This window comes from Hyaena hyaena, unplaced genomic scaffold, assembly GCF_003009895.1.
Source record: "Hyaena hyaena isolate Hyena2069 unplaced genomic scaffold, ASM300989v1 scaffold_380, whole genome shotgun sequence".
In the NCBI taxonomy this organism is placed as follows: domain Eukaryota; kingdom Metazoa; phylum Chordata; class Mammalia; order Carnivora; family Hyaenidae; genus Hyaena; species Hyaena hyaena.
The window spans coordinates 861,548-887,689 of NW_024081013.1; positions in this window are offsets into that span (position 1 = coordinate 861,548).

Below are 26,142 nucleotides of genomic sequence, written 5' to 3' on the forward strand. Positions count from 1 at the left end.
AGGGTCCAATAATTTCAGGAACTGATGAATTAACCAAAGTTGCACAATGTGTAGTGTTACCCAAACTTGTAGCTTTACAAACTCCCTTTTTATCAAGCATGGGGCAGGAAATGTGCCTGAGGAAGACACAATGGACACATGGCCGACTACCTGGCCTCCACACTCAGGGCAGCGTCAATGAGACGGTACCTGAGAGATGAAGACTGGAGAAAGACTCCAATGTTCCCGGGAATCTGCCTCCAATGAGGCACCATAAGAAGCTTGAAGATATGTCACCCCTTCTCATCTCCTGACTGGTGCTGTGGCAGGTGATGCCAGCCCTGCTTTGGGGAAGGGAAACGAGATTGAAGAAGACGAGTGATGTATCTTCTGAAGCTCACATGGTGGGCCAGCAGCAGGCTGATGCTCAAACTCACAAGTTCCTACTTCTTGCACACGTGGCGAGGACAGAAGGACAAGAAGACGGGATGGCGACCTCAGGGCTACCTAGAACCCGCTGGTGACTTGCCCTCCCTGGACTTCAGTTTTCTGACACATAGAATGAAGGAGTTGGACAGAATGATCACTTGAGGACTTTAGCCTTTCTTATGTTCTGAGATTTCCCACAACCATGATTGTGTGTGTGGGGGGGGGGGTGTGCACACGCATCCACACACAGAGGGTACACTCACCACAGTAAGAGCTAAGTAAGGGAAGGCATGTTAGTGTCCCACCTTTATACATGATCATGTCAACTGAATTTTCACACTGAAATTTAATGCCAGTTGCTTCAATTGGACAGTCAGATACAAGTCAGAGAGAGAAGGAGAGAGGTAAAGAGAGAAGGAGGTGGCATTCACTGGGGTCCCCTTCCTTTCAACTAATGAGGAAAAAAGGATTTCCAGGACAAAAAGATTCATTTCTCCAACAGGCTTTAATAAGAAAGGGGGAGGGATCATTAAGAATTTAAAATATGGAGATAAAAACTCTCAAAGGTTCCTAAGCACCAACATTAAGCTGTAACATCATTTATTAACTGCATGGTTTTGTAGAACTCTTTACACTTCATACTTAACTCAATTGAGTTCACAGGCGTGAGAGTATTTATGCAACACTATTATGTAATTTAGGGGAAAGTGTCCATTTCAGGATATTATAAATGACCGATGGCACGTGCACTACATGGTAGAGTTAACATGAAAATAAGGTGAAGGGCAAATCCTTTTAGTTTCCCTCAGGCCTTCATACTTGTCCTTAGAAATAAAGCCAGAGAAAAAATGTATTTCATTCAAAAAAATCTATTCAAAAAATTTATTCAGAAAGTGAGGTTTTTGGAATTTTAAAAGAAAATTAAAATTTTTTTATTTGTTTGAAAACTTCTTGCTGGGCTACTGCCAACCTTTTCTCTTAACACTCAATCAACCTGAGACTCCAATTATATCAAGTCCTAAAGGAATTCACGTCACTGAGTTTGGCAAAAAATGGCGAACAGTTATTAAGAGGTCCCCGCTCTCCCCCACCCACCCCTGGCCCTCTCTGCCATGGTCTCCCCCATGCAGAAGGGTGCACCTGACTCTCTTGACTCTGGGGCCGACTCTGGGCTGCAGGGGGTGTGGGCTTCCTCCGGTCCAGGAATCAAATCCTTCATTATGAGGAACCCCCCAAAGAAATATACCAACATGGTCCCAAAGAGCAATTTCCCCCGAGCGGAAGCTCTTGGTGTCCACTTCATCAACCAGGACGTCAGAGCTGGAGGAAATCAGAAGCAGCGTCTTGCTGGCCTTGCTGGCCCCACACGGGTCCTTCTGCCCAGCTGCTGCCCCAGGACGTGTGCTGACCTCCGCTGCACAAACGGGCCTTTTTCCAAGGCCCACGGGCTTCCACTCGAAGACCCAGACTTGATCTGGGGAGACAGGATCCTGGCTCCAGGGCCGCCTCTGGCTGGAAGAGATTGACAAACAGCTCTATATTTTCACACACGTTTCCACCTTCCAAATTTTTCACAGTTTTCTCCTGTTTCATGCTCACTCCCTCAAGCCATATGATTTCAAGGAGAAACTTCTTGCCACGATTTGGACATCTCTCAACTGGCACGGAACAATCTAGAGGTACATGCAAACTGCAAACGGGTTCTTTTTGTATACCCCATGCCCCAGCTTATAGTAGAACCTGACTGGGGGTCAAGGGAGGAGACCTGAAAACTCAGGAAGACAAAACAACTGGATTTTTCCTACTTTATCTGATGTATCATTTTGTTTCATTCGGTTTTTACATTGTAAGAGTTATGAATGCACATTAGAAACTGCTATCATGTTATTAAAATCATTTGAAAATGATTTCTCAGGGGTGCCTGGGTGGCTCAGTTGGTTAAGTGGCTGACTTCAGCTCAGGTCATGAACTCACTGTTTGTGGGTTCGAGCCCTGCGTCATGAACTCACTGTTTGTGGGTTCGAGCCCTGCGTCGGGCTCTGTGCTGACAGCTCAGAGCCTGTCGCCTGTCTTTGGATTCTGTGTCTCCCTCTCTCTCTGACCCTCCCCTGTTCATGCTGTCTCTATCTCTCTCTCTCTCAAAAATAAATAAAACATTTTAAAAAAGAAAAGAAAATGATTTCTCAGTGAAGAGAACAATTCACTCTAAGTCCAGAGCCTTCGCCATTATTAGGTAAATGATTGTGAATCAATCAATCCATCAAGCCTTTACTAACTCATTCAGGGTTGCCAGTATCTCATCCCTGTTGTCAAATAACTTGTTTTAAGAGATTCTTTTAGATACACTTTGTTTCCTTTCCAATGCACTGCACTGCTAAACGCAAACTTATTTTCAGATGTTGCAGAAAAAAAAGAATATACTTGGTGTAGAAAATTGGAAAATAGGACAAAATATAAACAAAAATAAATCCTATCACCAAAGACAACCTCCTTTAATGTTTTCTGTATTTCCTTCTAGGTTTTTCTCTCCAAGTTTTTTTTAAAACTATGTTTTTAGAAAATAGCCTCATATATATAGGTTTTATATCTTGATTTTTTATTTAACATAACGGAAGCATTTTCCATTTCATTAAATATTTAGCAAAACACACTTAACGTTTGCATAATATTGCATTATGTTATTATTCTGTAACTGATTTACCCATTATCCTTTGATGTAAATGCTCATGTTTTTAAATAAAAATGCATTGAGTGCCACACTGAGTTGGGGATCATGTGGTGCGGGATGTCTTCACACTTTGTAATGCTTTAGCTTTATGAACTTTAGAGCGTGGACTATATTTTCCTTATAACTTGGGGTAGAACTTCAATTACTTTATTAGGATAAACTTCTTCAAAGGTCACTATTGGCTGGGATGCCTGGGTGGCTCAGTTGGTTGAGCGTCCGACTTCGGCTCAGGTCATGATCTCAAGTCCGTGGGTTCCGGCTCCGCATCGGCCTCTGTGCTGACAGCTCAGAGCCTGGAGCCTGCTTCGGATTCTGTGTCTCCCTCTCTCTCTGACCCTCCCCTGCTCACGCTGTGTCTCTCTCTGTCTCAGAAATAATTGAAACATTTTTTTTTTTAATGTCACTATTGGCTAACAACAGATTAACACTTTTTTTGACCAACTTTTTGTTTGAAAAATTATAAACCGACAGAAAAATAAAATAATTTAATAACCATTTCACTTAGATTCACCAGTGGTGAACATTTTGTTCATTTTCTGTCTCTTACCACACCCACCCCAGATTCTTTCCTCTGAACAATCTGAAGCTTTGGAAAGCGACTTGCAGACATCATGATATTTTGCTCACTCATAAACACCATAGCCTGCATCTCCAAAGAGAGGACATTCTCTTACACAATCATGCTACCCTTGCCATGTCTAAAGAAACTACCACTTATACAATGATATTAACAATATGTGCTTTGCTGATTTTTCCCCAGCTGTTTCAATAACGTCTTCATATTGTTCTATTGTACATTTATAATATTTATTTATTTGTTTGTTTATTTTAGAGAAAGAGTGAGTGCGAGTGGCGAGAGAGGGGCAGAGAGAGAGGGAGAGAGAATATTAAGCAGGTTCTATGTTCCCTGGGAGCCTGGTGCAGAGCTTGATCTTACGACCCTGGAATCATGACCTGAGCTGGAATCAAGAGTCAGATGCTAAGAGTTAGATGGATGCTCAGCTGACTGAGCCACCCATGCACTCCTGTTGTAACTTTATTTATTTATTCATTTATTTATTTACTTATATTTTGTCTCAGGATCCAATTCAGATCACATATCATGTTTGGTTACGATGTCTCATTCCTCCCTAAGCCTACAGATTTCATGTGGTAGAATTTACATTGAGTAAAAGTCACTTCTTCTCGGTATACAGTTCTATATGTTGTGGCAAATTTATATAGTAGTGAAACTACTTGGTGATAGTTTTACAATATAGAGGATTTCCATCATGACCTCAGTCGCCTTTTCCCTGGAAACCACTGATCTAATTTCTGTTCCTAAGGCTTTGCCTTTTCCATACCGTCCTATAAATGGACTCATACAGTACCTCAAACGTTGAGCTTGACGTTTTTCGATTAGCATTTTGCTCCTGGGAGTTACCCTTGTCCTTGCGCAGGCCAGTGGTGTGGTTCTGCTGGTCACCCAGCCGGATTCCATCATGTGGATGACCACAGTTTCTTCATCCATTCACCACCTGATGGACATTTGAGTTGTTTCCAGTTTGGGGAGAAAATGAATAAAGCTGCCATAAACATTAAAAGTTTTCTTAGAGAAAGAGAGAGGGAATGGGGAGAGGGGCAGAAGGAGAGAGACAGAGAGAATCCTAAGCAGGCTCCATGCCCATCCACAGAGACTGATGCGGGGCTCAATCCCATGAACTGGGATCATGATCTGAGACAAAATCAAGAGTCAGAAACTTAACTGACTGAGCCACCCAGAAGCCCCTGCTCTAAACATTTGCATGCAGGCTTTTGTGCACTTCATTTCTTTCAGGTAGACATACAGAAGTGGGATTGCTGGGTCTAGTATTAAGTGTGTGTTTAGTTTAATGAAAAACTACCAAACTGCTTTGCCAAGTGTCTCCATCATTGTGTGTTCCCCTTCCCTGTGTGAGAGCTCCAGTTGCTCTATATTCTAGCCAACATTTGCTTTTGTGATTTTTTTTAAAGCTGTTCTAACAGGTATGCCATGGGACCTGTTATTTTAATTGGCATTTTCCTAATGACTGACAATGTTGGCCATCTTTTCAAATTCTTACTTTCTACCCATCCATCTCCTTTGGTTAAGTGCCTGAGCATCAGTCCAAAACTTGTATGCATGGGGTTGTTTGTTTTCTTCATACTGAGTTTTGAGAGTTCTTTATATAATCTGGTTCAAGTACTTCATCATTTATGTGTTTTGCAAATATGTCTTCCCAGTCTGTGCCTTGTCTTCTCATTTTCTTCATACAATAGTCCACTCGGATCCTCAGGGACTATGTTCCAGGCCCCCCCAGTGGATGCCTGAGACAGCAAATCGTACCAAATCTTATATATGCTGTGTTTCTTCTTATACACACATACTTATGATGAGATTTCATTTATAAATTAGGCAGCGACAACAAATGGTTACAGTGCTAATGACTGTAGCTATATCATAGCCAAAGTGATATGAATATGGCCTCTCAAAATATCTTGGTGTCCTGTACTCCTGTACTTTCTTCTTGTGAGGATGAGAGCTGATGAAATGAAATGTGACCAAGATCTCAAAGGTTCTCTCTCCTATGTTTTCTTTGAGCAGTTTTTAAATTTCAGGTTTTACATTTGGAGCTACTCACAAGGAGTTAATTTTTGTATAGAGTAGGAGGTATGAATCAGTGTTTATTGTTTTGAATGTAGATAATCAGTTACTCAGCACTCTTTTGAAGAGTATTCTTTCTCCATTGGGTTACTCTGCTTTATAAACAAAAAGACACAAGAGCAAAGCTTATGTGAAGAACTGTTAGATTCCATGATACATATGCGTGAAACAGCCAACGAAGTAAATACAATTCTAGTTGAGGACAGCTATGAATATAAGACTAAGAGCCAAAGGTGAACTTCTAGGTGTTCATTTGCTTGAAGAGGTTTTGGATAAACAGGACATTTAATGGCTACTCCTCAGGACTAAAGTTTAATGCTATATAACAAATTTTAGTAAGCCGCCTGTTTCTTCAAAGTTACTTGTGCTAATATTCTGGTTTTTTTATAGACTAAAAGAAACTTAATATTTGGAAAGTGCAAATGTTTCAGAACTATTAGACTTTCAGGACAATCTTATGTGTGTAGGATCTCTTTGCCCTTCACCATACACTCCTGGGATGCCAGTTCATTCTCTCTGCCACAGGGATAATTAGATGGAAAAAAAAGTAAACACCTTTTGATTTTTTTCTTTTCCACTTGTTCCCCCCCACCCCCAGAATTTCTTGTTGACATTCAATCATAAGTAAATTCTATATTCTGATTCAGTGTTTATGTATGCTTTACCATGAAAGATAATAGTTTAAATATACCATGAAGGAACAAAAGATTTCCTTCCTGCTTTGTTGTTTAGCTGATGAAATGCTGGTGCAGTGAGTCTGCCAATTTCCAAAAACTGGACTGAATTGCAGAAAGCTGTGTCTGCATATCAGGTTCCATATCCAGTACCTTTTTCCTCCTGACTTGTTAGCTCAGTATTTCCAGAATCCAGGCTAACATAATGCACAAATGCCAATGGCGTCAATGTTTATCGCTTTCCTACCACCAGCGTGAGCATAATTCTGATGAGAGATGTTCTTCACCTCCCAAAGCCACCCAGGCTGTGTCGGGTACGGTGCCTAAGCTCTCACTGGTGGGAGTCTTGATGAACACATCCCACTGGGAGGCTTACTGTGCAGGTGGAAGGCTGATGGAGACTTTGACCTTCTCTGTGATTCTTCATCCATGATATTTCCAAGTCCATCACGTGGCCAAGGAAAGGGATAAGACAAGGAACAGAGATGCACCCTATCCACCTGCACCTCAGGTCTCGGTGGGGAAGGCTGGCAATCCTACATGCTGCCATTACACAGTGGGAGGCTCTGGGGACTGAACCCTTGGGAATGCACCCTAGTCAGTCCTTCACACAGTCATCACAACTATTTCTCAGGAAGGAAAGATGGTCATGATGTCCTTTATTTTGTGGCATATGCAGTAAATCTCACATGTAAATGAGCCAACAGTTTCCAATGATTAATCATCTTCATGATCAATTGTCTTCAGCCAATTCCCGAGCTTATCTTCATTTCAACAATCTTGTCATGTGCAATAAACATCTTCCATTTTGCCTTGCAATTGTTGATTAAGAATGTTAAACATCTGCTGAAATAAGCCAGATCTGTAAGCCACTCTTCATCGTGTGGATGAACAATGAATTCATTCTCCTCATCCAAGTGACGTCTATTGCTTTTCCTCCTTAAAGAAAAACAACAATTTGACCTTGAGTTGGAAATCCTGACTGCTGCTCACTTCCATCTGAGTCAGCTATGTCCGTGGAGCAACAAGATGAACATTCAAAGCCACTGCACATTTTATTAAAATTTGACTACAAATAAACAATAAACTACTGTCTACTTTATCCAGTGTCTCTTTACGCCTACATTTAATGCTTCATTCGTTAGGAACAGTTTCAACTGCAAATAACACTCTCACTAGCAATCCTTGGCTTAAGATATATGTCAGCCACAACACAAGGAGATAGGAGGTGGCCATCTAGGGTGGGTGCAGGTGCCTCCGGGACCCAAGCCACTCTACATTTCTGCCGCACTTATGATGGTCTTCGTCATCACACACGCCCTCTCTGGTCACAAGATGAACCTTGTAGCTTGGCATCAAGCAGGAATAATAAAGGAAGGCGGAGCTGCAAAGGGGTATCACATCAGCCACTTCGAGCTGCCAAAGAATTTAGAAATGTGTGTGTTTCAGCTGGACACTTTGTGCTGGACATCAGTGAGGGAAAGAGGGGTGTAAGTGCTGGCTAGGCAACCAGGAGATGGACATAAGCACACAGAAATGAAGGGACAGGCTATTTGAGGGGTTCATGTGCTTGACAGAGTGTTCAATGGACTGTAGCAGATGCACCAGCAATGCTCACAACCCCTGAGCCTGTACCATTTTCATGCACACCTATTCTCACTCCTCACAGGTAGCATCTAGATCTCTTTGTGGGAAGACCTCCTTGCCTTCCTGGTCCCACCTCCCCGACCTCAGTCAGTTTTCCTGGGAATCCTTCTTAATACACCACTTTCACAGACATCTTCATCTCAAGGGGTGCTTCAGGAGCCCAAACTATATCACCAGCTTAGCCCCATCAGTGCGTCCAAACATGCACATCTTCCCAAGCCACATTCACACAGTGTTGACACTTTCTGTGCCAGGTCTAACCATTAGGCGCTTTGTGGCATGGTTGTCATAACAAGCATCGGGAGCACAGAGATATCATGCGACCCAATCCACTGCACAGAGAAGAACTGAGTTAAGGTCAGTCTCTTCGCCAGTTATTTGAGCAAAGGGTGACTTTTGATGAGGATTAAATGCATCCTCCTCATCCATTTGAAAAGGACATGTTTTCTAGCAAGATTATCTGTACTGGTTACAAGCTAGAATCAATCACACTGAGAGCCTAGGGCTTTCCTGACTTTCCGGTATGTGAGTGTCACCATTCAGAGGGTTTCTGACACCACACTTGATGGAAAAGCCAAGCAACTTCTTATTTTAAGTTTCATGGACTTGTACTTTTCATTCATTACTTCCAGTCAAAGTCTTTCCAGATCTTAGATTTTCTTCAAAGAAAATCTTGCAGGTTTGTTTTCAGATATCCCACCAAGATCTGGATAATCAAGTAATTTATTGTTTAGTTTTCTTGAAAAGGAGATAATCAGATTTAAGCATGTTTGTTTGCCACCATTATAAAGCTCATCTCTGAAATAACTTCCTAATTACATGATTCCTGCTACGTCAGCTGGTGCTGCTGGCCTCTGGTGTGCTGGCGGTGCCAGAAGAGACTTCCGCCCAGTCAAGTTCAAGATCGGAATCTTCAGAGACAAAGGTCTATTTGCCCCCACCATTGGTGACTCCAGAGGGCTCTGAATGTCTTCATTATTTGGTATTTTTTCACTCAATAGGCTTCTAACATCCTATTATGAAAGCAACATGTTTCAAGTTCCTGATTGAAAATATAATTCTTAAATGATAATTCTTTAACCAAGCAAATGAGGAATGGCACCAATGCAGCCAAGAGCCCAGTTTGCAGTTCTTTTTGTCTTGAGAATTCAATGCAGCTGGAACCAGGCAAGGTTGCATTTTGATAAACAAAACGTTTGAGCCAACACAACAATGGCAGGAAGTTAAACTGGCTTGTGTGGGCCAATTTTATTTTCTGTAATCAAACACTGGCTCAGGAAGTGACACATTCACTTGAAAAATGGCTTTCGGTGCAAGATTTTGCACCAAGGATATGTTTTTACTTCCCCAGAATAAACCTCCAGTGACAGTAAAACACACACACACACACACACACACACACACACACACCAAAACTACAAAAGGGAAGCAATTTGTAAAAAACATTATTATACCTTAAAATGTCAAATGAAGAATGACAGGAATTCATAAAATCCACCACTTTTTAGTACATTCATATTATCAGGGACCTCTCTGTGGCTGACCCTTAGCTGTGTGTGTGTGTGTGTGTGTGTGTGTGTGTGTGCGCGCGCGCGCGTTCGTTCACTTTGTAAACAGTGTTTACAAGGAAGTGAACTGATGGACAGGAGCCAAAGGCATTTTCTGAATTCAATACCAGCTCAATGCCAGCTCACCAGGGATCTCACGGCTCCCCAAACCTCAGTGCTCAGGTCAAGGAGGAGGCTGAGCCACACAATTACCTCCTGCCAGTAGGAAATACACTGAACTGATAGGAAGTATAAGCAAGGACCCGCTCATAAGAAATATCTGGTGCGTCATGGTGCCTGGGTGACTCAGTCAGTTGGGTTTTTGACTTTGGCTCGGGTCATGATCTTGCAGTTCTTCAGTTTGAGCCCTGTGTCGGGCTCTGTCCTGACAGCTTGAAACCTGGAGCCTCCTTCAGATTCTGCGTCTCCTTTTCTCTGTCCCTCCCCCACCGGTGCTCTATCTCTCTCTCAAAATTAAATGAACATTAAAATTTTTTTAAATATTTAAAAATACTTCAAGAAATATTCGGTGCATCAAAGACTTTGATGAGCTTCTGGATGACCCAAGCCACCATAGAGTATGCATTCAGGGAACTGGAATCAAGGAGCAGTGCATGTTCTCAGTGGACAGCATCTAGGTCAGTGGTGGAAGGATCTGGAGGCAAGAGTAGCCGAGGACTATCTATGTGTGGGGTTGATCTCACTTCCCCCGTAAGCAGTGTCACATATCCCTCAAAGTACAAGACTAAGACTCTTTACCTTAACAAAACTGAATCACCAGCAGGGGAGAAGCCTGGGTTTAAACACATACTCAGCACCTACTGTGTGTCAGGCCAGTGCTAAGCCCCAGCAGGTGGGACAAGCTGATTCTGATAGCTTCTCTTTCATCCTGTGCTCCCTGCAGAGCAGGCAGAAAAGATTTAGCACCTAGAAGTCACCTTCTACCCTCTTGGAGTTGAGACTGGTAACTCACTGACATGCAATGAGAGCCTTTCCAAACACCATCTATTTCTAATGTGAACCAACCAGGCCATCTGTCGAGTACCTTTTTAACTACTGTCAATGTGCCAAAGAGTTCTCTGTCCAAATTTATATGCAGCATAGGGTTACTGGTTCACGCCAATCAGCAAAGAGTTCAGAAAACTCAACTCACTTTAGAAAACTAAGAGTCTTAAAACAGAAGTTGCAGTCAGCCCATCTGTTTTGAGGCAACTCAAAACATCCCATGACATGAATAATGATGAACCAAGAACTTACAATTAATTATACCTTTAAAATCTCCTTTGATTGATTTTTTACATTTGGAATTCGTCACGCATCGATGGACAGGGATGCTCCGAGATGCTTATTGAGAACACAACGTGGGACGGTTGGTGCATTTCCCACCTGCAGAGATTCAACTCCCTGTCCCCTTGATCCCTGGGGGCCTCTGAGAGGAGTTTGGATGTCTCAGGGTAGATCAAGATTAAAAAAATAGCTACGCCTTTTTAGTGACGTCTTTTTAAGTAAAGGCAACTTACAATTCCTGTTGCTAAAACTATAAAATACAAAAAATTGGTCCAATTCCCAAGCGAATTCCTTGTACCTTAACCTCCCTCGGTAAGGTCAGTTTCACGATCGTCTGTGTCTTAATCTTTTTATCCTCCAGGGTTCTTAGCATCCTGAAGTCCAGTGGGATTCTTGACAGCCCAAGGAATTCATCAGACGGTGCTAGAAAAGAAAAGGTTGCTGTTGTTGTTATTGCTGGTTTGGTTGCTCTGTTTGTTTGTTTCCTTTCTTTTAAAAAAATGTGCCTAATGTTTGTTTGTTTGTTTGTTTGTTTGTTTATTTATTTATTTATTTAGAGAGGCAGAGTGTGTGCGGAGAAGGGGCAGAGAGAGACAGGGACACAGAATTTGAAGCAGGATCCAGCCTCCAAGCTCCGAGCTATCAGCACAGAGCTTGACTTGGGTCTCGAACACGTAAACCATGAGATCATGACCTGTGCCCCAGTTGGTCAGTCAACAAACTGAGCCACCTGGGGAACCCTGTTTGTTTTCTTAATGAGAGAAAGTCTAGTGTTTTGGGTGTCTGTGTATTTCTGGAATGTTCCAGAGACCTGATGATTAGGAGAGAGAGCGGATGATGGCTGGAGCATCGTCTTGAATGGGTGAAAGATGATTTGCAGTGTGTGTATTTTTTATTTACAGTAAGTAAAAGCTTTCATTAGGACTAATTTAGAAAAGCTACTAGGAATATTACAGGTGACTGAAAAATGGATGCTTTTCAATATGCAATTGAAAGGATGGGGCTATCATCCCTGAGGTGGGCAAGACTATGGGTAAAGGAAGTTTGTGGGGAGAGAAGGAAGAATAGGAATTAAGGTGGGGGAAAAGTTTTAAAAGTAAAAATGTATGACAACAGTAAAAAAAAAAAAACCTCCACATTGAAAAGAAAACCAAAGAACTGAAAATAAAAATAGGAAAAGAATTCTAACAGGTAATTAGTTGATAGAGAAATATAAATGAGTAATAAACCAATAAAAGTGTATGCTTGCAATCAGAAAAATGTATATAAAACATTAGTGAACATGTATTTCTTTTCCAATCTGATTGGCCTAGGTACAAAATAATAATGATAATACTAATAAAATAATTAATAATGTCAAGTGCTATTGAAGATGTGGTCAACTGGGCAACTACACTGACTATTTAAGGAAATATTAATTGGTAGAAAGCCAGAAAATGCTTTGAAACTAGTTAAATTACTAAATTGCATGAGATAAGTTATCTTCACATTGACTTAGTTTTTCAGGTTTTACTAAACTCTGATGAGATAACTTTTTGAGAGTAAAGGTTTATTTTAATTGGTTGAATTGTTTCATTGGGGCTACTTCTAGACTGGAAAGTTACACTGAATTTTGAAAATAAATACTAATACTTTCTTTCTTTTGCCAAATGCAATTCCCAGAGTAAGTCATTGGAATATCAGAGAAATTCAGTGGCAAGGAAAGTGCCAGAATTGATATTGTTCATTCCAATATTGAAAGGACATATTTTTCAAAAAAAATTTTTATACTTGTTTATTTTTGAAAGAGAGAGAGTGGCAAGGGGAGGTTCAGAGGGAGAGGGAGACACAGAATCTGAAGCTGGCTCCAGGCTCTGAGCCATCGGCACAGAACCTGACACAGGGCTTGAACCCGTGGACTGTGAGATCATGGCCTAAGCTGAAGTCAGACGCTTAACTGACTGAGCCACCCAGGCGTCACTGAAATGACAGATTCTTAAACCATGCACAACTGGTCAAGAGAACATAGCCAGTGGGCACAGAAGCAAGTGAGGTTTCAGGACTAAGTCTAGAAGAAATCACTTCCTATTTTTACCATTGCTGCTAATTGAGGTCAAGAGGATGGTGGGGATGTTAAGCGTAGACACAGCTCCTTCCAAATGCAATATCAGAACAGATTCTGAATTACGTATATCACACTCACTAGATGTATTTATCTAATTCTTCTAGGGGAGACATAACTTGGTTAGTGTTAAGAAGCCAGAGTAAGGTCTGTGATCATAGGACTAGACCTGTTTCATCCCTGAGTCTCTAGACCGAGGATGTTCCTGGCATAGAGAAATCACACAAAGGCATACAGAAGCCACACAGCTAATTTCTGATAAATAAACTGAACAGATCAATGAATGGGTGGATAAGATGGGTAGGTGGATGATGGGTGAATGGAAGACAGACAGATACCAACAAGAAACAAAACTAAGTTTTCACTGAAAAGCTAAGTTGGTCCTAAAGAGCCCAAGGCAAAACCTGGCTCCTAAACCTTGGAAAACATGTGGTCAGAAAAAAAAATACACTGCTAAGCAACCAATTAAAAGAAGACATTTCCAGAACTGTTTGCTTATGGGGAAAGCTCAAGCTTAGAGGTATTCTTGCATTAACAGCGTTTCTATTAACTGGTTCTTTCTTGATTGTGCAGATTTAATTATAAGGTATGCTTTCTTATTTTTAAACGACTGGATAAAACAAAAAGATTTTGCTTCCAAAATTCCCAACTTGTTTTCAAAAAAAAAAAATGCTAGCAAAGGTTTTTATTTTAATGCTTATGATTTTATAAAGGAAGGCAAACTGAATTTGTAGGTTATTTTGAAGCAAATGACATTTCTTTTTTTGGTCTTGTTAGTTAGATGATGCATCTAGTGTCCTATCTGTGTATGACAAATTCATTCTGAAGGCTGTTTCAAAATGCTTAACACATCGTTAGACAAGTGCGTTGTACTCACTGTCCATGGTGCTACTCACAGGGCACAAATGAAGTATGTGTGAGCGATTCCTATATATGTCACACTTCTCTGAGATTTATAGCTCTGCACCTTCTGTGGAAATTTGTGGAGCAAAAACTCTCCAAACTTTGCAAAATCAGAAGCTCATAATGTTGGTGTGAATACAAACCAGAGTTAAAATAACTCTGCAGCTTCAAATCCTTCCCTATTCTTACAAAAGAATGATTTCACAAAGGAAAACTTGAAGTATTAAAGAGAAAATGAGATACTCTTCTCATAGGTTATCAATGGCCTCAGACATTGTTTGTTTGATTCAGGAACCTGGAAAGAGCTTGAAAAAGTCTGACTCAAAGAAAACTGGACCAGATCCATGCTTTGCAAAAGGTAGGTTCATTAGATTTGAAAATATTTGGGGGGAAACTTTTAAACAAATGATTTTTAAAACAAAACTTTAGCATGTTTGTGCTTATATAACTTCTGGAAATGACTTTTCCTCTCCCACATTAGGGATGTCAGTGGGTCATAATTTGGGGGGACAATTGGAGAGCAGAGGAGGTGATGGCATAAAAAGTGGTCCTCAACAAGGGAGAGTAGTGTTGGAAATTCCCGGAGGCTGTTCTGGCGGTCACTACCTAGATGTGAGAAGTGCTCTTGGCATCTTGTGGGTGGAGACCAGAGATACCCTTAAATGTCCTGTAATGCATGGAGTAGCCAATAAAGAAGTAATCCGGCCAGAATGTCAGCCACTGAGAAGTGCAGGATTGACAGAGTCTGGTTAAAAGGTTTTTGGTACGGCTGGAGGTCAGGGCTGGGTGGCCAAGATTCTGCCACTGCAAACGGGGTTGGGGGGGAGGGAGCTCCCAATTCCCCAGCCCCATGTCTAGGAGGGAAGTTCAGAACAGCTGGTTCATCTCCAAGGAGTGAGGCCATCACACATATTTAACCACCAGCCCATGTTTCAATGCATATTTTTGGTCCTCAACCCAAACATGATGCCATATGTAATTCTAAAATTTATCTTTGCCAAATCGTGCTTTCTCTTATAAAATTAATAGAAAGTAAACTACAGAGTGTGCACCCCTTGCTAAATGGAAAGAATCTAGACATGTTATAAATAACATTCAATTTTATTAAAATTAATTTGGATAAAGTCATTAATAATATAATCAAAAGTGAAATGCTCTACGCATAAAATACATTTTATTTAGACAATTTTTTAAATGTTCCTTTATTTTTGAGAGAAAGAGAGACAGAGTGTGAGCAGAGGAGAGGCAGAGAGAGAGAGGAAGACACAGAATCTGAAGCAGGCTCCAAGCTCTGAGCTGTCAGCACAGAGCCTGACTCGGGGCTCCAACTCATGACCCGTAAGACCATGATCTGAGCCAAAGTCAGACGCTCAACCAACTGAGCCACCCAGGCACATAAAATACATTTTAAAAGTAATATACTTACCAGGACACTCAAATGATTACAAGCTTTAAGAGTTTCAAGAGACTACCTATATTTGAGAATGGGATCATCGAGGGCAGATCCTATGGAAAGCAATAAGCCAAAGGGACCCACAGGTGGAGGGATTTCTGAAGCCCTGTCCAGCCAACATCTCTGATTCCGTCCCTCTCTCTCTGCTACACACCCCTGTCCCCACCCAGCCTGCTTACCCAAACCCAGATGCGCCATTTATTTATTGAAGATATTGCATATGCTATAACCAGGGACATTTCCAATGTAGAATTTCTTTAAAAACATATGGAAAGATAAATACTTTATCATTCAACCTAACCCCCAAAATGCATATTGCTTATCAGTCCCCGTACTTCAAGTAGGGTGAGCTTACTTTGTATTACTCTATAATGAGTCCCTTTGTGTAGTGAATTTTCTTTTTATTATACCGGACAAATAATGGTAACGACAGCCTCAGGACCGCGGTTCACGTACCACCATGGTGGGTCCCTGCCAATTGTGTGGGGCAAATATTCCAGTGTTAAATACACTGCTTGGAACGTATGATCTCCTCGTTCCAAGGAGTGACTAATGGGTCCAATATTCATTTATCATGCTCTCCTCATTTCAAAGGCAGCAAAGCCCTGTTTATACATGACCTGCCAAATAACTTCATCTGTGCTTCTGTTTATTGTTCGTCATTAACAATTTTTGAAATGTGCCCACTTTAGGATCCAGGTAACGCTCAGTGACTGAGAAGTCATCATCAGGGTCAAGTGTGGCTATGGCAGTTGGGGTCCTGAGTGGCATGCCACTAACTAAGGTGTTTCGCTTGACTGAGCAGTATAACAGAGCAGGTGATCACAGTACTCTGAGCCCTCTCCCCACAAATTGGAGAGATTATTTATCCGCCATAAAGTTGTCCATCATTTCTCTTTCCTTTCCTTCAGTCTTTGAAAGGAATACTACACACTATAGTATATACATTACTACACACTATGCTATATACACATACTCCTCGCTGTGCTGTATGTACAACTACACTCTGTGCTATATACACAACTACACACTGTGCTATATGCACATACTATGCGCTGTGCTATACGTACGTACGTACTACTCACTGTGCTGTATACACATACTAACTACACTCTGTGCTATATGCACATACTATATACTGTGCCATATGCACATAGTATGCCCTGTGCTATATACACATACTATACATTGGGCTGTATAGACATACTAAATGTGTAAACTGTACGCTGTATTACATACACATACTACATACTGTGCTATATATACATACTACACGCTGTGCTATATGCACTGTGCTATATTCACTTATTGCACTCTGTGCTATATACACTTACTACACTCTGTGCTATATACACATACTAACAAGGCATACGATACAATGCATTAGGTACACATGGTATACACTGTGTTGTATACACATATTACATACTGTGCTACATAAACACACTAAATATGTATACCATATACTGCATGCCATACACATACTATAGGCTGTGCTGTAAACAAAGTACTAACCGTAGAATAGTATACACCACGTCACGGGACTAATTAATATTCCAGGAACGCCTGATCTCCCTTTTCACGTCTGTTTTTGCTATTCCCTCACTTCCTTTACCTCCATGAGGCCAAAGCACAGCCTGGGCGAAGGGTGTTCAAACTTACAGCCTGAGGAACCTCTGATTCACTGCCACCTGGCTGTCTTGTTCTTGCTCCTGCATTGTCCTTAAATTCAATGACTGGAAAATTTCCAGTGTGTCCTGCGGAATAAACTTATTTTCACAAACGAGCTGTGTCTGACTTCCCTCATTACCACTCCTGCCCGCAAATTCGCTTGGCCCTTTTTATAATAACATTTTCCTTTCTTTCCAGTGGTGCTCTGTCCTCGCTTTGTTTGCAGAACCTGAATTTTCTTAACCCATTCTTCCCTGTTCTTTAAGTCACTGCCGATGAAAAGAAAGGACTTTATGCCTGTAGAGGAGAGAGCAGGCATTGCTCTCTGGTTGCCTAAGGAGCTCAGCTGCCCACTCCCCTCCCCTTCCCAGGCCACCTCTGCCTTCCGTTCTCCTGCCCTGCATCCGACCCCTCACACCCCCAGGCCTCTCCCCCATCCTGACCCTGACCTCCATTTCCCCCAGCCCTCCATCCCAGGCCCTCCATCTCCAGCCCTCCTCCCCCGCCGTCCCCACCCCCCTCCACCCTCTCTCCACTCCCCCATCCTCCCTCCACGCCCCATCTCCCCCCTCAGCTCCCCCACCCTCCAGCTGCTTTGAACCTCCTGAGAACAAACTGGAAACAATACACTGAAGGGTCTCTTCACTTCCCAGAACTGACCCCTGGGCTAGCGAATGTCCCCCCGCCCCCCTGTAAAGGTAGTGCCTGACCTCCAGGGCAGATCTAGATTTGGAGGGACAGGAAACGTGTACACCTTGGGGTGTTTCTTCCAGAAGAAGAATGCAGACTCATAAACACACAGATAGGTATGAAAGTAAATGTTTATTTAAAATGATAAATATCACAACAAATTACAAATTTTAAGAAGCTGAAAAATCTGTAAGCATCATAAGATCCAGAAAAAGTAATATATTATCTTGCATGTTTTGCTGCATCCTCTGATTATCTTTTCAGACAAAAACAACGTGGCAATAATTTCTGTAAAGCGCTGGTGTCGGATGCAAACCTAGGTGTGAGTCACATTTATAATTTTCAATTTTCTGGTGGTCATATTTTATTTTTTTATTTTTTTAAATATTTTTTATTTATTTCTAGGGGAGAGAGAGAGAGAGAGAGACAGCGTGAGCAGGGGAGGGTCAGAGAGAGAGGGAGTCACAGACTGAAACAGGCTCCAGGCTCTGAGCTGGCAGTCAGCACAGAGCCCGACGCGGGGCTCGAACCCACGAACCGCGAGATCATGACCTAAGCGAAAGTCGGACGCTCAACCGACTAAGCCACCCAGGCGCCCCAACTGGTGGTCATATTTTAAAAAGTAAAAAAGAGGGAAATGAGAGCAATTTTAATCATATATTTCATTTACCCAAATACAGTCAAAATCTATGAGCTATAAAGTTTCAGAAGTTTTCTTACCCACCTGCCTCCCCACTCCCCCGCCTTATTCGTTGTCTTTTCCTTTCAAATAGAAATAAATGCCTGGTCAGGGTAATACTGCCTCCACCGGACAGTAAGAACTCTCCTTAAAAAGATAGGATGCTAAGGAGCACCTCAGCGGCTCAGGTGGTTGAGTGACTAACTGCTGGTTTTGACTCAGGTCATGATCTTGTGGTTTGTGGGTTTGAGCCTCACAGGGGGCTCTGAGCTGACATCACTGAGCCTGATTGGGATTCTCTCTCTCCTTCTCTCTTTGCCCCGCCCCCACTTGTGTTCTCTCTCTCTCTCTGTCTCTCTCTTTCTCTCTCTGTCTCAAAATAAATAAATCAACTTAAAAATACATCATTAAAACCCTGGCGAGGTTGACCTGCTTCACAGAGAGAGCTAAAAATGACTATTAAGAGTTATGATGAATGTTAAAGTAAATGCTCTAGTGCAAAGCCCGGACGTCATTTCTTTTTCCCCCGTGCCCTGTTCACGCCGCACACGACCTGTAGTCAGATGTGGGTTCTTCCTCCACGGCTAAGTAGCGCTGTGGCAGGAGTCTGGCGCAGAGAGTCGGGACACCGGGGCTCTTCTTTCCAGGAAGCAACTTTATTCGTGCCGGCCCCGCACAGTTGGGTTTATACCCGAAGAACTGAGCCTTGAACGTGGCGTAGTTTTTTAATACATTTTCTGTTTCATTGTCTCCCATATACGGTGACACACAAACATGCAGTCTGATCAAGCGGTCTCATGTGACAAGGGTGTGAGGGACGTTGTCACTGTCTTTCCTTAGGGAGGGGGCCACCGCAGCACCACCGCTCATCGCAGCTTCCTGTGGGACAGGGGTGAGTCAGGACCTCACCGCGCCAGCAGGCAGGGGTCCGCAAGGCTGTGTTCCTTCTGGAGGCCCCAGGGGTAATCCGCTCCTTTGCTTTTCTGGTTACTAGAGGCGTCCACACTCCTCAGCATGGGTTCCTTCCTCCATCTTCAAAGCCAGCAACCTTGCCTGCCCCTGGTCCGGCTTCTTTATCACCCCACCGCCCCTTTACTACATTTTCCTGCCTCCTCCTTCCGCTGGTAAGGACCCTCCTGATTACACTGGACCCTTCTGTATAATTCAGGGAAATTTCTCCATCTCAAGGTCAGCTGATTAGAAATCTTAATTCTACCTGCGACCATACATCCTCACGGTCATGTAAGTAACCGAATGTGGTCAAGTTCCCGGGATTGGGGCGTGGTCACCTTGAGGGGCTGCTCTTCCACCTACCATAGCACACAGTTTTGAAGAAAGTGAATATCGTGTTTTTTAAAAGATAATTTACATCTTTGTGAGCCCCAGGCTTCTCTCGTCACAGGCGGCGGGTGGCCTGAGGGTCTGGGAAGAGAGCATCAGGCGCCTGGGTGGCTCAGTAGGTTAAGCATCCGGTCAGACTTCAGCTCAGGTCATGATTTCACTGTTTGTGGGTTCTAGCCCAGGGTCCGGCTCTTGGCTGACAGCTCAGAGCCTGGAGCCTGCTTCAGATTCTATGTCTCCCTCTCTCTGCCCCTCCCCTGCTCATGCTCTGTCTCTCTCTCTTTAAAAATAAATAAACATTAGAAAAATCTTTTTAGACAAGGAACATCAAGGTGGTCCTCAGCACCTGCACATCCCCAATTCTAGGCGGACCTCACCTGGCGGGGAGAGGGGAGGGTGCAAGGCCTTCCTGGTGCAGCCTCGGCAGCTACCAGGAGCCCGAGAGGAAGCCACTCGTGGAAGTTCGGAGGGTCGGACATGGCGGAGAGACTGTTAAGGACAGAGAAGCCTAACATCCAATTTTAAGTTGATTGGTTGTAAGTCATAAGCAGAGCTGGGCAAAAGGGGAGGGGCCCCAGCTAACCAGGCAGTGGGGGAAGGGAACCACCCATGAGCAGACGAGGAAGCGGAGTTAGGACAAGAATTCAAGGGCTGCACAGTTTCAGAGCCAGGCGTCCAGGAGAAGCAGAGCCCCCACTTCCACAGGCCTCCCGAGAAGACTGGAAAGGATGGTGGCTGTCCCGCCATCCTTATGACAGAGTGTAGTCTAGACACTTTCACTTAATTCCTTTCTTAATGTAAAGTTGATATACAATGACATGCACAAGTCTTTTTTTTAATATTTGTGTATTTTTGAGACGGGGGAGGGGCAAAGAGAGGGAGAGGATCCGAAGCAGGCTCCACCCTGTCAGCACAGAGCCTGTGTGGGGCTCGAACCCATGAACTGTGAAATCATGACCTGAGCCAAAGTTGGATGCTCAATTGACCGAGCCACCCAGGAGCCCAACATGCCCAAATCTTAAGAGACCATTTACCCTGTCTTGACAAATGCACAAACCCGTCTACCCCAAATCCCTGTCTAGTATAATCTCTTTCTGGTATAATCACTGTCACCGCCACACAGAGCTCCCTCAGGCCCTTTTCCAGTCAAACCCTAACCCACTCTGAGTTTTTAAAATTTAAACAGCATTTTTTATTTTGAGATAACTATGGATTCACATAGGGTTGTAAGAAGTAACACAGAAATCACTGAGTATCGGGGCGCCTGGGTGGCTTAGTCGGTTAAGCGTCCGACTTTCGCTTAGGTCATGATCTCGCGGTTCGTGGGTTCGAGCCCCGCGTCGGGCTCTGTGCTGACTGCCAGCTCAGAGCCTGGAGCCTGTTTCAGAATCTGAGTCTCCCTCTCTCTCTGACCCTCCCCTGCTCACGCTGTCTCTCTCTCTCTCTCCTAGAAATAAATAAAAAATTAAAAAAAAATGAAAAAAAAAAAAAAGAAAAGAAATTACTGAGTATCTTTTTACACAGTCCCCCCCCGCCCAGTGGTAGACTCTTTTAAAACTAGGGTCCGATGTCACAACCAGGATAACGGCACTAAGCAGCAGAATACCGAACACGCCCGTCTCTGCAAGGACCCCTGCTTGTCGCCCTTTTATAGTTTTATAGCCGCAGCCTCCCTAACCCCTGGCAACCACGTATCTTTTCTCCATTTCTATAATTTTGTCATATAGTGACTGTTACATACATGGGGTCATTCAGCACGTCATCATTTAGGATTGGCTTTCACCCCCCTCAGCCCACTTCTCTGCAGATCATCCCAGGTAGCTGCTTGCGTCGATAGTCTCTTTTGGCTGCTGAGTGCTGGTCCCGGGGCCACGTGGGTCTGTGGGCCCATGCGCGGCCCAGGGCATTTAGCCATTCACCTGTCAGAGAACAGCTGGACAGTTTCCAGCTTTGGTTATTGTGAACGGAGCTTCTATAAACATTTGTGTACACGTGTTTGTGCAAACCATCATCTTCATTTCTCTGAGATTAATGCACAGCAGTACATTGCTGGGCCTTGCAGTATTTGAATGTTTGTTTGTTTGTTTTTGGGACACAGAGAGAAAGATAGAGAGGGGAAGAGAGAGAAAGAGGGAGAGAGAATCCCACGTAGGCTCCACAACGTGAGGCTCGATCCCATGACCCCGAGATCATGACCTGAGCTGAAACCAAGAGCCGGACACTCATCCAGCTGAGCCACCCAGGGGCCCCTTGAATGTTTATTTTTTTAAGAAACTGCCAAGCTGTTTTCCAGAGACTGTTCCACTTTGCTTTCCTGCCTGCTACAAGTGTGTGGTCCAGGTGGCCAGTTTCTCCAGTCCCAGGCCGGGGATGTAGGAGGCAAAAAGGGGACCCAGGGAACTTCCCACAGTGTTGTTTCGTGGGTCCAAAGCTCCCTGGCCAGTCTGCTCTCTTCTTCCCACGTTTTAGAGTTTCCTTACATTTGCTTTATAGATGTAACAGTTACAGTTATGTTTAGTTGTACTTAGAGGGAGAACTAAGCAGAGAACATCTTTAACTTCTGGAGGGAGAGATCGTCCCTTGATAGGACCTTATTAAAGTGTAGTTTACACACAGAAAAACTGTTGCATTTTAAATGAGTAGCTCGTTAACATTTCAAATGTGTACACACCCCGCTGACACCACCACCTGGCTCAAGATAACCGAATTCCCAACCCATCACTCCGGAAAGTTCTCTCATGCTTTTCCAGTCGGTAGCCGTCACTGCTTAACTAACCACCAGGCTGAGTTTTACTGCCCTAGATTTGTTTTTACGAGGTTGAAAAACTCACATGCACAGAATCAAAGGCGTCATTTCATGTCGCTTCTTTTCTGCAACACAGTATTTTTGAGATTTACCTCTACTGTTCCATGTACCGAAAGCTCATTCCTTTTAACTGCTGAGTAGCACTTTGTTATCGAAATATACCACCATTCATTCATCCTTTTAAAAGTTTGTCTTAAAGGGCCACTTGATGCCAACGAGCTGAAGGGTTGGAAATGAAATCTAGGCTGGTAAGGCCAACGACACCCAGGTTGTAAAGGTGAAGATTAAAAAGAAAAATCAGAGCTGTTTCTTACACTTTGTAACAGGTTAATATGAAATGCACTGCTTACCTTCCTCAAATACAGTAATTTGAGGAAATTCTATTAGGCGTCCGTGGATATCTGTACCTTTTGAAATTCTGATTAGTTGAAAGCTTCAGCTTCTCTGAAATCAGCTGTGTTCATGTGCCCAGAATTCACCCCATACTCACTGCCGCTGTGGCACCAACATGCCTGATATAACACGTCGAATGAGGAAAACATGATATAATTACCTATGAGAAAATGTTTTCACTTCATAATTTGCTTTAAAAAATTTAAAAAGCCACTTCACATTGCTTTGCTTGTAAAGCAAAACAAAACACTGGAGGAAATAATGAAATGTTAACGGGATTGCAGAGATGGATTTTGTGTGCAGAGATTTCTACCCATAATATTCTATGTCAAACACTGCTGCAGCAGACAGGCAAGAGGTGCTATGCCCGTGGTCACAGACTGCAGAAATATCACCTATGAGCCACCAAAGCAGTGACTGGTTCCAGAAAGCATTCACTATGCACTGGTTAGGTCCTGGTTACAGATTGCTCGATACCTACAGAGAAAGAAACGACAGAAACCTTGCCTGAAAAGAGCTTGAAAATTAGTCGAGAGCAAAGACAAATGCATGGGAAATAAAATAATGGTTCAAAATTTCTCAATGACCGTACTTCATGTGAATAAATCTGTAAACGAGTTTATAAGTTCTTTCTTTTTTTGACTTAAAAAAAGTTTTATTTATTTTTGGGAGAGAGAGCACAAGCCAGAGAGAGGAGGGAGTGAGGGGTAGAGGACCCGAAGTGGGCTCGAACACACAAGCCGTGAGATCATGACCTGAGCTGAAGTCAGACGCTCAGCTGAGCCACCCAGGCACCCAGGAGTTTTTAAAGTTCTTCATGGAAGATCTTGCCCAGCAATCCTAAGGTGATGATAAATGGGAGAGATTTCTTTCATTTGGAATTCAGTGGGACTCAAGGTAAACAAGTGGCTTGCCCAAGGTCACATGGGGTGAGGGTCATGGTCACACGGGGTGAGGGTGTGGCACAACGGGGTCCCTGGATGCCTTCCCTAGGGCACCTTTATGGGGAATCACATTTGGAGAGTAGGATGGTGACGGGGGAGGCCGGAAGGGCTGTGAGGGTCTTGGCTAAAGCTGAATCTTCAAGGGCAGGTTGGGTCTGCTGAGGAGGGTACCCTGCAAAGATGGAGGCCGGGGGGCCAAACCTTTGGGGCTGGCGAGTCCAATCAGGCTTAGGGGAGGGCATTTGGGAAACACGGTGCTGTTTGGATTTCCTGACCTGCTGGGGCAGCGGAGGAAAGATGAGACGCTAAGTTGCTGGGTTTTTAAACCATTAAAATTTTTTAAATGTCTACTTATTTTGGGGAGAGAGAGAGACAGAGACAGAGACAGAGAGACAGAAAGACAGACAGACATAGCGAGAGCAGGGGAGGGGCCGAGAGAGAGGAAGACACAGAATGTGAAGCAGGCTCCAGGTTCTGAGCTGTCAGCACATGGCCTGACACAGGGCTCGAACCCATGAACTGTGAGATCATGACCTGAGCCAAAGTTGGACACTTAACCGACTGAGCCACCCAGGCGCCTGGAGATGATGAGTTTGCAAAGGAGAGCTGCATCAGGGCTGGAAGAAGGTCAAGCTTCCAGAGGAAGACCATGCCAGCCAGGACCGGGGTCGGAGCTGCAGAAATGGTAAGGCACGTGGGGTTCTGATTCTTTGCGCATGTGTGGTTTTGAGTGCAGTTCTTTTTGCTTGTGTTCGTTGTTTAGTTAGCTTGCAGTCTTTCTGCAGAAAGGCAGACGCGCTGTCCGGGGTAAAAGGAGGCGAGGGAAGTGGCCCCCAGCATGGGGCTCACGTTGACATTGTCACTTGTTGGGCTGTGCTTGCGGCTGGCCTTTGCTGCAGATGTCCGTCCTTGTCCCCACTTGGCTTTAAGATTCTCTACATTTTCTTCTTCAGCGAGGGCTGGGATGTGCGGTTCCTCCCTCTGGAAGGAGGTAGGAGGAGCTGGGGATGCGGTGGTGAGGTTTCCAGAGAGAAAGTCCTGAGTCCCCTCGTCCCCTGCTTGGGTCTCTGCCTTTAGTGGACCCATGTCCCCAGTGACCTTTGCAAGTGCCACTCAGCTCTGCTCTACTTGCCTCCACCCCCAACCCCCATCCGCTGGGGCAGGGAAGCCTACAAGCCCCCAGAGCTGGGTGTTCCCTTCCCCCAGGCAGGTTAAGCTGTAGTAAAACGCCAGGTCTTTGAGCTCCGCTAAATGGTTTTCCTTGAGGGCATGCTTTTGGAAGGGGAATAGAATGCTCTGGATTTTCCTGTGCAAAATGATTACTCTTCCTTTACCCCTGCCTGAAGCAGTGTTTTTTCTCTGATCTACACCCCGAGAATCTGGTAGCGCTTTAAGAGGTAAAATTCCTGCAAGTGTGGGGGCTCCTCTGCAACCGGGTTGCCTGGGAGTTTTCAGCGTTGAAGTCTGTGCACATGGCGCCTCAATGGCCTGTGGTTGGCCTCTTCCAACATGGGTTTTCTTACCCCAGCCCTGGATCCAGCAGCTGGGTGGCTTCTGGGCGACCGCTCCAGGGGGCTGTGGTTCTTAGTATGCACGTGTCTTCTCGCCCGTGTTGGGGCAGCCCTCTGCCCCGTGACCTCAGCTGTCAGGTGGCTCTAACTAGATTTTGTTCAGCTTGTGGTGGGACAGCTGTAACTTCCCATCTCTTCTCAGTTCAGGTCAGAAATCACAGTTTTTGATCATTTTATTGTGGAAAAAAATGAACACATATAATATTAGAGAACCTCTCCAATCCCACCGCTCAACTTCAATATTATCAGTGGGTTCCCAAGCTGGTTTCATTTCTACTACACCGACCACTCCCTTCCAAACATTTGAATTGTATTCTAGAACTACATCATTTCAGAAATAAACGTTTCAGTATGTCCCCAAATTATGAGGAACACAAAAAAAAATCCACAAGACCATTTTTTGCAGCTAAATAGCCCACTAAGTAATTCCCTAATGTCATCAGGTATTGTAATGCAAATTTTTCTGATTATTTCATATTTCGAAATTTGTTTGGATTAGTATCCAAACTAAGTTGAGCCTCTTTTTAAAAACTGTTGACTTTATGGGGTGCCTGGGTGGCTTGGTCAGTTAAGGATCTGTCTTTGGCTCAGGTCTTGATCTCACGGTTCATGGGTTCGAGCCCCACGGCAGGCTCTG